Raw genomic sequence first — 12,387 nt, forward strand, 5'->3', positions numbered from 1 at the left:
AGGATTATATCGTCTTTTCAAATCATCGGAAAATTGATAAAATAGTTTATGCGAGAAAATTATAGACAAAAATAAAAATAAATCTTTATAGTGAGCTCAATTCTTTTATCTATTGTATTTCTTTGATACATATATTATAGTTATACTAGCCCACCTCTTTTGCTTATTGTATATTTTTTAACACATAATACAACTATATAATAATTCTCTGATACTTTTAAAGCAAATCATAAATCGTATTGTATTTCTTTCATATAGAGTATTATACTTGTATATAGGTGAAAGAAATATAGTACGCGAAAGGGTTGAGCCGCGAAACGCGGTTATCGATTCATGCGAACGTGCTTCTGCGGATTCGGCTAATTCGGCTGCGGCGAAGCATGGCGTCGCTAAATAGTGGGCAAAATTGGGCCGATTCGATGTTAAAGAGAGCATGACGCGTGCGGCCGCCGTTGCGATCTCTCGCGGGCCGCGTCGCGCTTTGTGCACGATTCCACGGCGCGTGAACCCATTAAGAGAGAAGAGCGGTCGCGTCGATTCTTTACGGCCGATAAACACCGCGACGCAAACCGCGCGCGACGTCGTTCAATTCTTCATGACGCTGGAAATGCAGCGCGGCGGATGCAACGGCGCGGCGAGGCGCGGCACGGCGGCTGCGACGATTACATGGCGCGGGGCGTGCGACGCAACGCGGCGATGATAAATTATTGGGAATTATCGCGGTAATGTGCGTCGGCGCGTTGACCACTCAATTTCGCCGTTGTTTCATTTACCATGGAATTTCGCGTTGTATCAATATATATCCGCCGGCGATTTATACCGGTCGTTAACGCGATAAAGCGCTATTAAAGTTATTGCGATTGCGCGTGGTCCACGCGTCTATCAAAGATCAATAATTAGAGAAATGACAGAATATCGCAATCGGTACGTTTATAAAGAATGAGAGTGAAGACAATTACACATTTCGTGCAGGAAAGAGAGCGCGTTGATATCAATTGATTTTACGATTGTATAGAAATTGCAATTCTATAATAATGAAAAAATTATATCGATGTCGATTTTGTTAGGGTTTAATTTTTAATCTTTGATTATATGGCGATAGAATTCTGTAGTGCGCAAATGTAATCCATGCGCCGCATCTACGAAAATCGACATCTGCACTGATCAAAATTATACCGATTCGAATCTTTCTTCTTTTCTTGTTATATTATATCATATGTATATATACAAGTGCATCTTTTTTATTTTATTATGCAAATTCGGGGTGTATTCAGCTGATTAATAAATCCAGTCGAATCGCAACTGACAGTTCAGCAGCGGGAATCACGTGCGAAATCAGGTCGAGACGTGAGGTAAAAGGGTGCGTGACATGGTCCAGACTCTAGCAGGAGAGCCTATTAAGGCCTCTTCAACTCCTCGGAGTTGATGAACCACCGGCGATGGTCAGGGATGCTGCCGAGACACGCCGATGATCCCACCTCCTCCTCGTTCACCTTCCTCCTTCTCTTGTGCCTCGCTGGATATATCCCGGTCTGGTTTTCTCTCCCTCCCTGTCCCTCCCGATCGTCCTTTCTCTTTCTCTCTAGTTATGCCGTGCCTGCGTCTTGGATTTACCTACCTGGGGCACTCCTCCTCTACCATGTCATTATGTCGTTATTTCCGACAACGAGCGTGTCTCGGCGAACTCTCTCTCGTATACGCTTACCTCCGCTCCGACACGGGTAAGGGGCGCGAAGCGAGTCTCGCTCGAAATCTCACGGCAAACAGCACTTCCGAATCGTTAGTTGTGCTAACTAGATCTTAACGTATTGCGCGGGGCTTGCAATTATTTATCTATTTACTTGTTTCGAAAGTCATGCAATTTATAATAGGTTAAACCAATTGTAGCACATTAGTTAATTAAAGCATAGCGATTTAAGGTAATGAGTAATTAATTAATTTAAATATTATGAAAAATCAGTACTATTATGCAATAATTACAAATGCGAATATCCGGCAAGGGCGAGAATAGCATTTAATTGCCTGCAGCGAGAAACTGTTTTTACGTTCAAAGTATGTCGTGCATGTCAAGACACGTGTAACGCTCGCCAACGAATATTGCCAATCTCGTTTGACCTCCTCGATGAGAAAAACGTAATAATTATTCCAAGTTCGTCCAGTCGTTCGTTACTTACGAAGGTGCCACCTCAGTAATGCGCGGCGATTAGAAGCCCGTTAACGATTTGTCGCGGCGGTTTAAACGCATTTCACCGGAATGTCGGGACACACGCACGCTCTCTATCTCGACCACGTGCGTTCGCTTCGTCGCGAGGTGTCGACTACGGAATCGACCGTTTCGTGAGACTGTTAAGTAGCTCTAAAGACGCGATCATGTCCCACGTTTCTCGCGCGAGTGCGATCCTCATCGATTGCGACTCGTCGTGAAAACGACTTGCTAAACAATCCGCGTGCACCTTGCACCGCACTTTATAGAATACAAAGAGTTTTAAGAGCGACAACAACGCTTTCGCGTTTATATTTCAAATAATCGTTTTCCAAAAGCGAGACTTTCGCGATAAGAGACCGCGCGAGAAATAGGACTTGTGTAACTGGCCATTCCACGTTCAATTTCATCACAGAGCCTCGAAGCCTCGATAACGGCCAGGAAATAATTGATCGTATTTAATGGACGAATCGGTTCGCCGCTAACGGTGGAATTTAATCGACAATCATTCGCGAGCTTTCATACTGTGCACTGCCGAATGCTTTTCTATCTCTTGTATATTCGATTCGTGACGACATTGACTCGGATACTGGAGTCGCGTTACACCCTGCCGACGGTGGTTACTACCATGACAAAGGAACGATGTTGCTGGAATTTACGCGAAATGTCGAAAAACGCCGTAGAAAAAGCCGTTCGACTATCGAAGAGGAATATATAGAGAAGAAACAAAAAATACACGAGTCTGTAACGTTCGTGCGCAACACGAAACACGTCCCACCAATTAAAAAGAATGCGATTCTCGAAAAGGTTCGAGATTCTCGAAAATAACGGGCGCAACGGAGCGTAGTTTTGGAAAGGAAAAGTAGAAAAAGACAAGAAGAGAGGAAGGGATATGATAGGAGATGAAAAGCAGAGAATTAGATGCTTTGCGAAGGTTGGGAATTTCGATAGATATACGTGCGTACACGTAAAATTCAAAACTTTATATTAGAAAACGCGCAGCCCTCGAATTGAATTTGGCGCATTTAATTCAAAACAATTAATGCGTATAGCAACGTAGTCAGAGTTGTTTCACTTGCTGTTTCTCTATCTCATTTAGATATCATTAAACAGCAATCGGTATATACCTAAGAATTATATTTATGCATAATTATAATTTCAATTTATATTATTTTTTTGTTATTTATTTTTACGAGCAATTTGTTATCTTTTTTTTTTTAATCTATTAAGCTTGCATCTAGAGTTTTACCTTTGTCTTTTCTATCTCGATCTATTTTTTATGACATGATGTATGTATACGTATGTATGTATATAGGTATAATAATAGGTAGGATGTATTTTCGCAGATCAGTTCTTAGATATTAATAAAAATAGTGCAAGTGCAGATAAAGGGTAGTTTATGATTCCTGCTTTGTGCTCTATGCAGAATATTTTAGCATGCTCGTAAGATTGTAGGATTCTCTGGAGTTTCACAATGACGACGGTGACGATGGTGACAACGGTTTTGTCCCAGGAATGCCCTTTGTCTGTTCGCTCCGGCGGAAGAACTACGGTATTGTTCTCATTGTAAAGATATTGGCGAACGAGCGACTTGCCAAAGAGGTGGAGAAAGAAAGAGAGAGATAAGAGAGGGTTGTAAGGAGGATGCGTGACGCCGGTCAAAGATGCTCGCGTGATACATACCTATTCCGCGTTCGGTTCTCTTCGTCGTCGCCGTCGTCGTCCCTCGTCCCAATCATCTTCATCGTCCCCTCTTTCTCGACATCGTGGCCGCTAATTGTTTGCCAATCAAGTACCGTCGTCTAGCACTCGTGGGAAGAGAGTTCGCTGCTTTCCTTCTCCATATCAGGATACCAAGAGCAATCGACCAAGAGCAAGGAGCTGGAAAAAGAGAAAAAACGCGATGTCACGCGTTGTGTCGCATCCGATCGGCGATTTTACGCCGCGTCGCGCTATCATTCGGCGGTAAGACGGAGATTGATGAGACAGCGTAAATTCGAGAATCTTCTTCGCATTGGAATGAATGTACCAGATGGACGAACGTCCAACGCATTTCTTACGATCCTTCTTATTGTTAGGTGCGCTCATGGAGAATGATGTGGAGTGTGATTAATTATTCGGTTGCTTCGTAATAGAAGAGAAGAATCTTTTTCTTCGCACCACATAGAGCTTCTATTCTAAAAATTCTTGAAATACTCTGGCAATACTCTCCATCAAGATCAGACAAAGTTCTTGTGTGAATTTTGCAAAGAATCCATTGAAACATTGGCATCGAAGAAGAAAATTTATTTGACAATATTTTTTTATTAAGTGCAAAGGTGCCATTAGTTTTATTAGTTTAGACTTAGCATTCGTGAGCAATGTTGTATTCTCCAAATCTCCATTTTTCTTATGCATAAACCGAGAAAGTGCCCTTTTGCAGAGGGATAATACCGTATAGACCGTTAATACTAAGATGGCCATGCGATACGATCTCTCCATTACGCTACCTACTCTCCCTTGTCCCAAGAACCCTACTAATTGTTTTCCTGCCTGTTCAACGTGGGAAAAGCTGTGAGCGAATTCTCAGATCGAGATCAAGTTCGCAGCGCGAGATCATTTTATCATTTATTATCCGAAAAATGATGATTTTGACAGAAAAAGCTATAGAAGATTAATCAATATATTAATTTTATTCTTTGCAAATATTTTAGAATAAAAGTATATAACAAAAGTAATTTTTGTTATTCATTATAATTAGAGATTTATTTTTTTAATTAAAAAAAATATATATTAGAAATTATTAATTATACATATGTTTCATCATATTTTTCAAGCTGTAGGCAGTCTATAGATATAGAATAGAATGAACTGATTCAAATGTGATTTTTGATTTCTTGACTTGGAGTTTTAAAACAACTGATTGTGATATCTCAGCCACAAACGAGATCGTCGTCACCAAGTTAATTTGCTTGAAAACATCCTTTCTCTTATTATGCATCAATTGTAGCGACACGCGACAACGATATTGCCTGAAATATCAAGATGAAATTCGTATCATTATTCAACGGGTGTACATTTAACGTAATAACTAAGGAAAGGCACGATTTTAAGAGTTCCGATGACAACGACGATATATTTAATATTATGCGAATTTTACTTGCGCATCCCTTTTGTGATTGTTTTTGTTTGTTTCGGCGATAAATGTCATGAATGATTGTCGTGTTTATTATCGAGTAGTGCCGCCATTAGTGTTGGTATTATTTTGTTCTTCCTCGACCTAATTCTTTCATTGCGATGTGCATCTGCTTTTATTTATTCATTGATATTTTTTTTTACAAAATATTTGCTCATGCTTGTTGATGAAACATAAGTTTCTAGCATAAAGTTTGCAGCATCGTTATAGAAAGATAAATATTTTGTAATTATTTATAAGTGAATGTACTTTTTATCAATTTGCTGTGTTGCTGTTAGAGCAAAGAATCAATATCAACTTTTGGCTCTCTCTATTGATGTTTGTATTCATATTTGCGCGTGTGAAGAGCTCATAGTTAATTTAAAGAACTAAAACAATACAAAAATTATATTATTTTCCAAATTTTCTCGTCGCGTCTTTTTTTTCTAAACTTTTTCTCTCCGCCAGGAATTTTAAACAAACACAGATTCCGAGAGATTGCATTAGAGTCAAACCACTAGTCGTTTATAGTTAACACCTGAGACCCCCGTAGAGCTCCAAGGGGACTACACCGTGCGTATAAATCCAAAAAAGGATCTCTCTAGGTTTCCCTTCGATGACGAGGCGGTTCTTGCGGGACAAATGAGCCAGAATAAATATCAGGGTAGACCGTGAACGCCGAAGAATGCCCAGAACTAACCACCCTGAAAACGGAAACGGGAATGTTTGCGATCACTGTGGCCGGGAATGCTTGTTCAAAGAAGAGTCGCCATCGTCTCGGTGACTTCTATTGCTACACGGGTTACACGTCTTTACAAACAGACATTGTAGGTTTCTGATCGAATAATGTCTGTGAAATATGCCGTAAATAATTCCTCTTTTCCCTTTTATGTCTAAATAAAAACGAATGATCTATGTGAAGGAATTATTGAGTAAAAGGAGATACACATAATTATGATAGAAGTGGAACAAGAACAAGGTAACAATGATCGTTCGATAAATTATGATAATAAATATTTTGTTATTTCAAAAGACGGATATATTGTATGGTAAATATTAAAGCTCGCGCTTCGATGATGAGGAAGTTTCAAAAGGACAAATGAGCGAAAATGAATACCAGGTAGAATCATAAATAACGTAGCGAGAGGAAGGCTGGCAATCTTGAGAGAGAGAGAGAGAGAGGGAGAGGGAGAGGAACATGAGCTGCAGCTCAGTTATTGGGTGAATAATTAATTTATTGGCCACGCTCGTGCTATCTACTTAGGTAGGATTTCACGAGCTCCTCCCACCCCTCTAGGCTGCCGGGATATTATAAAACTCGTTCCACTAGTTTACCCCCGTCGCTCATTTACATTTAATTGGGGAATCAATCCAGAGCCGGGGTATCGTTACAGAATATTTATAAGCTCTTTGTGCATGTAATGCGTGCGAGTTTTAATTTCGCCGACGGGACGCAAATGTTGCGATTTTTCTCGACAACCTCTTTTCGACAACCACTTACCACTCAACGATTGTTCATTCGTCATTGTACCGAGTAGATTCTCTTCAATCTCACAATGATGCCGCGTCGCACCTTTAACGTTTGCCAATTAATAATTTTACGTTCCGATCAGGTATCGGAAAATTAATATCGAACACCTGGCCACCGCTACTGGCGGTGATACGTCGTATCTCGCCGACACGCATACACACTAATTTATTGCAAATCCACTCTAGCCCATTACGAACTTCAAAGCGACGCGGGTGCGCCATCATTGTTTTCTAGCGTTATAAACACCGCTGTGTCATGCGCGAGAATGCGAAAACCGTTGAAAGCCTCACGCGTTAAACTAGAACGAATTAATGCCATGAATTAATGGCAAGATATATGTATTTTAATATACCGCATAACTATCGAAATATGAATTTGTATTCGACGTTTAATTCTTATACTTATCTTTTATTTTGAATTATTTCTTTTGCGCAATTTTTCAAGTAAACCACTATGATTAAATGAATAAGATACAAATCAGAGTTATACATTGAAATAAAATATGACGAGATTTCTCTCTCTCTCTCTCTCTCTCTACTATTTTATAGAAATCATTCAAGTAAGACTAATCGTACGTGGGTAGCGCATTATTGCATCGGAACTTAGAGAAGAGAATCTCATGATGTCTTGTGGTGTTAGGAAACTAGGACAATGTCGACCATAATTCTAATTTCACCATGACATGGGGTATGTGCGCTTTTGCAATGCGGTTCCGCGGCAGCCGTCCATCGGCGTCTAACTGCGCCGGGATGCGTATATTTATTAATCGATCGTGGCCGAGCTATCGACAGGCGCGATCACTACCGTTACGACACATTATAGGCAGTAGGATCAAGTAGGTCACGTTCGTCTCGTACAGTCTTGTTGCCGCGTGATAATCATTTAAGCTGGACTCAACGAACAACTCGGCAGAACTATCCGTCATTCTCTTTCTTCTCCTCAATTTATTTAACATTTATTAAATTACTTACTAATTTTTAAAATTCATGATTAACATAATTATAATTAAATTTTAATAGACGAAATAAAACATTTATCCGTAATAAAAAAAGGTGATAAAAAGATTTTAAATTACAAAGAGGACAACCTGTCAAATTAATGATAAATGTCATATGCATATCATAGCACTAACATTCGATAAGAAAATTGCGGCGCGTGTACTCTTGTTTTAGTAGAAAATTCAATCTGCTCTCATCGACCTCGCTAAGAAAATAAAGTTGTGCGCGAAGGCAAACCTGTTTGTAGAAGTCGGATCCGCCCGCGGATCCCCAGAGTGTTGTTCATGATTTAATGCCAATAACGAAGCGTGAATCGTGAACGAATCGAATCGCAGACGTCTCCAGGTATTTTTTGGTTCGATTTCTCTGACTCTCTTCTTGAAAGAAAAAGACAGAGAGGATTAAAATAAGATGCTTAAAGCATATAGTGTATAAAAAGATCTTCACGAAATACCGGCGCCGTGATTGAATCGAGATTTGACTCATTCGACGAGAACCCTTTAATCGAAGCACGAAAACGAGCCAACTCTCCCGTAATTTTTTTCTTATTTCGACTAGCACGACTATTTTAAGCGATACGGCACAGGAAGTTTATAGCGTGTACGGTTTCAGGTCTCTCGAAGGGAGGCAGTTCTATACTTCTTCCATTCAAAAGAGGAAAGACACGAGAGACGTTTCTCTAAATAGAAGACATATCTCAATCGCAATCAATGGCAGCATTATTTCTTTCTTGTCCCGGACACGTTTATCATTCATCTTTAATCGCGTGAAAATTTTTTAAGCCTTACTAAAAAGGAAAACAAACTTTAAAGAGTTCTGAAGGATATGTGATAAATTACGTGTACATGATATTTCTAGTTAAAATGACCTATGACAAGTACCTTGAAAAATATTAAAGGCAATAAAGAAACATTTCATAGAAATGGTTGGTTGTTCGAATATCATCGAGAGAACGAGAGTTTTTTTATTTCAATTTCGAGTTACGTATGGATTCACGAGCGACTCTCATTTGTTGAATTCCATGTTCGATGAGAGCACAACAATGTCTTTCCTTCGAAAGATCCCGTCACGGTTCGTCTGGGACTCGTGGAAGAGATCTTCGAGTAAGAGAACTGCCTCCGAAGCTCTGCACAAGACCGGACAATTTTCAGAAATCGTAAAGCATCATTTTTACGGGGATGGAATGAAAAAAATACAGTAAATGAGAGGGGGGGATTAGATTTTATGCGGGTGCTTTGGCATTTTGCTTCCTTTAAATTGCAGTCCAAGACCGTCGATACCTCCGTTCCGGACACAAAACAAGCCCCGTTCTCGCTCGCTTTTTCATCCGGCCGAAGGAAAGAAGGGGAGCAAAAAAAAAATGAAGTCGGAACGACCTCGTGCAACGATGGAAACGCGCAACTCTTTCGCGGTAAGAAGAAGGGGGTTGTTGCCTGCGAATTCTCTCATTGCTGCCTTCCTCCGTCCTCTTACTGCTGCGTTCTCCCCGTGGCCATTTTGCCATAGAAACGACCCTCGGTTATTACAGTGCAAACTCCCGATAGCCCGTTTCGAGTTCGCGTATGCAGCCGTTCGCGCGCAGAAGCGACTTGGAAAAATAGAGCTTAATTTTAATACTAAGCTTAGCAAACTTGAGGAAATAAAATCAATATTGTAATTCATCATAGTAATAGTTATCAAAAAAATAAATGCGATGGAGGTGCAGGTATGTCAAACAAATATTTAAATCGTGAGACTTTTATTAATAAAATTTAAATCAAAGATGTATTCAATAATTTTCATAGATTTTGACAAATTTAAAGATACATTTTAAATACAAACAGGAATTAAATTGCCTTTTTGTTTTATCAGAATCTACGTGATAAAAAGAGAAATGTAACTTCAAATGTAGAGGAATTTTATCATGATTTCAATAATAGGTGTCATTGTTAATGTATATCGAAATTCTGCTTGTTCGTTTGTTCGGTCGTATGATCGATCGTAGCTCGCGAGGTAGGAAAATTGCGTCTGAAGATCGGGCGCATCTCGTCGAACGTTAATTTCAGACCGGATCGGATTCTCTATATACACATGCGTTGAGTAAATGGAAATGACGTGTTCATTATATCTCGTGCGGCACGAGGTCGTCTCATTAGTTAGAAAGATGGTGCTAATACGACTCGCTCTATGTTAGATGCGATTTATTATACTCGCCGCATTCGCGCGATTCTTTCTTTTAATCTTGCGAACGAACATTATTCAGACAAGCAAGCGGATATTTTATCGACTAAAATCTGAACGAGGTAACATTAAATGCAATAGGTAGATCCGAGATTATTCTAAATAATGTTTCCGCACTAATAAGACGTTAAAAAATAATATTTTTAAAGTAATTTAAGTTCTGAGGTTTTTGAAGCATTTTTAGTTGAGATATTGTACATCCTGGATTGCTGAAGGTGTTACAATTTCGGGACGTTACTCATCCAATGTTAAGTGGGTCTCCGTGCTGGCGAGTATGCGGGTGGTCTTTCCGTTTGCAAAGGCGGGACGATTTTATGGTTTCCGCTCTCCCGAGACCTAAGCCACCGTCATTTTCAAGGCTCGTTCGTAGCTCAAATTAATTGCCCTCTAATGCTACTGATATATTGTTGCGGACGCGTCGGTTATTACAATGACATTAAAGGAAAATTAATTGCAAATTCACGCACTCATTGCGATAATTGGATAGAAAAGCAAACATTGTCATGAGTTTATTAATAAGCGCACTAAAAAGATATTAATAAATCGCTATTTTTTGCAAAATATAAGTTAAAAAATTGCTGATTGCTATTAAAATCATGAGAGTCGAAGAAAATGATAGTCGTCGTTTGTTTAGTAGATTATCTAGAAGCGAATAGATACAATGAGTTCTCGCGCGCCAATGGAAAGACCGTCGACCGCAGTGGCATTTGCATCATTCACCTTGAGAGGTGGATACCGCGAGTAGAGAGCCTTGTGTCTCACCGCGGATTACGTTCGAGAGAATTTATCGCCCGGCTAGTAACGCCGATTTCGCTCTTCCACTGCCTCCTCTTTCTCTTCACCGTTCTTACGAGGTTCTATGTCATGGAATTAATCTTTCCAGAGTTGTATTACTATAATTTAATGATATAAATTATTATATCATTATATTAACAAGATATCTAATTAGAAAATTTAGTATAGGTATTTCAATAATTGTTTATCGTTTGTTGTATTATAATGACACGTTCATATAATATAATAATAAGATTAAAGTGAAGTTTCTTTAGCAAACAATTGACTTTTTTTAATGAGAGCATATACACTTCTCAATTTAATAAATAATGTTTTAAATAATCTCTGCGAAAATTTGCCAATATTCTAAATTCCACATATGACCAAATATCAATAGTATGCTCCGCATCACCAAATATGTCGTGCTCATGCTCAGTCTTTTTTTAATCATCTTACTCACATTTTTTTATTTGCAGTTAATATATGAATAACGACGTGATTATGACGATTCATGCCTTCGTAATGATCTCACATGCTACCGCCCTTTCTCAGCAGCTGCTCGTTATTTCGTCGAGCATCAGTAATTTTGCCGGAACTATATCATGAAAAGCGATAGCACACGATTGTCAGCGCTGAAATAATAACGTGCAAAAAGCGGGCATGCGCGTAAGAGAGGGGGGAGAGAATTTTTTCTTAGCAACGTCGCGATAACGAAACCGACTTTCTGTTCTTGCCGAGCATGCGGATATTTCGACGCGTGTTTCACGTGAAATTACATGATCTACCTTGTCTTGTCGAAAGATGATCTTTCAATTAAAATATTCTGCCCGATGGCTTTAAACATTCGCACCACTACAGTTCTTCTATATGCGCGTTAGAGTTAATCTCTTTTCACGATACGAAAATTTCTGTCATCTCTAACAAGCAGGAAGAAAATATTTCTAAGTCTCTTCGTAAATCGTGGAATCGAAATCACATATGTATATATTGAAGTGCGTGCTAACGAGTTACAACTTGATTCTTACAAATGTAAATAAAACTTCTGCACATGTACGCTGAAACACACACACACACACGTGTGTATGTATAGAGATATACACGTAGACAGACTGTATATGTACATACGTATATATTGATACAAATAATTAGATTATTTGTGCATACGTGTGCGTATGGGGGGGAGAGGGATTATCCAAGAGACCATATTGGTCTCATTAGTAAACTCCAGCGATTCTCACGAGGTTCGCAATGAAAGGGAATCACATCTTATAGGTACGTGTAGTAAGGTGTAGACCAAACAAAACAGAAGAGGGAGGTATAGAAAGAGATGAGAATTGTGTGTTACCGTGGTAGTGAACGATGAGAGAGGCGTGCCAGTCGCGGTAATAGCCGGTAAGCTGCGCTATTATGAGCGGCTCGAAAAAAACATGATGTCACGCTAGGCCACTCCTGCGGTTGACCGAAAGCTGAAAAAAATGCATTACAATTCGTCGCTTCTTATTGTTTA

The 12,387-nt window shown here is 39.4% G+C and overlaps 1 long non-coding RNA gene across 1 annotated transcript; it reads left to right on the plus strand.

Moving 5' to 3' along the window:
* Positions 1-9,874: 9,874 nt before the first annotated feature.
* On the plus strand, positions 9,875-10,719 carry LOC105449790. The gene is made up of 2 exons (XR_974373.1): positions 9,875-10,168; positions 10,291-10,719. It is a non-coding gene; the product is annotated as an uncharacterized LOC105449790 (long non-coding RNA).
* Positions 10,720-12,387: the final 1,668 nt, after the last annotated feature.

The sequence above is a fragment of the Wasmannia auropunctata genome, unplaced genomic scaffold, assembly GCF_000956235.1.
Source record: "Wasmannia auropunctata unplaced genomic scaffold, wasmannia.A_1.0 LD336111.1, whole genome shotgun sequence".
NCBI lineage: Eukaryota > Metazoa > Arthropoda > Insecta > Hymenoptera > Formicidae > Wasmannia > Wasmannia auropunctata.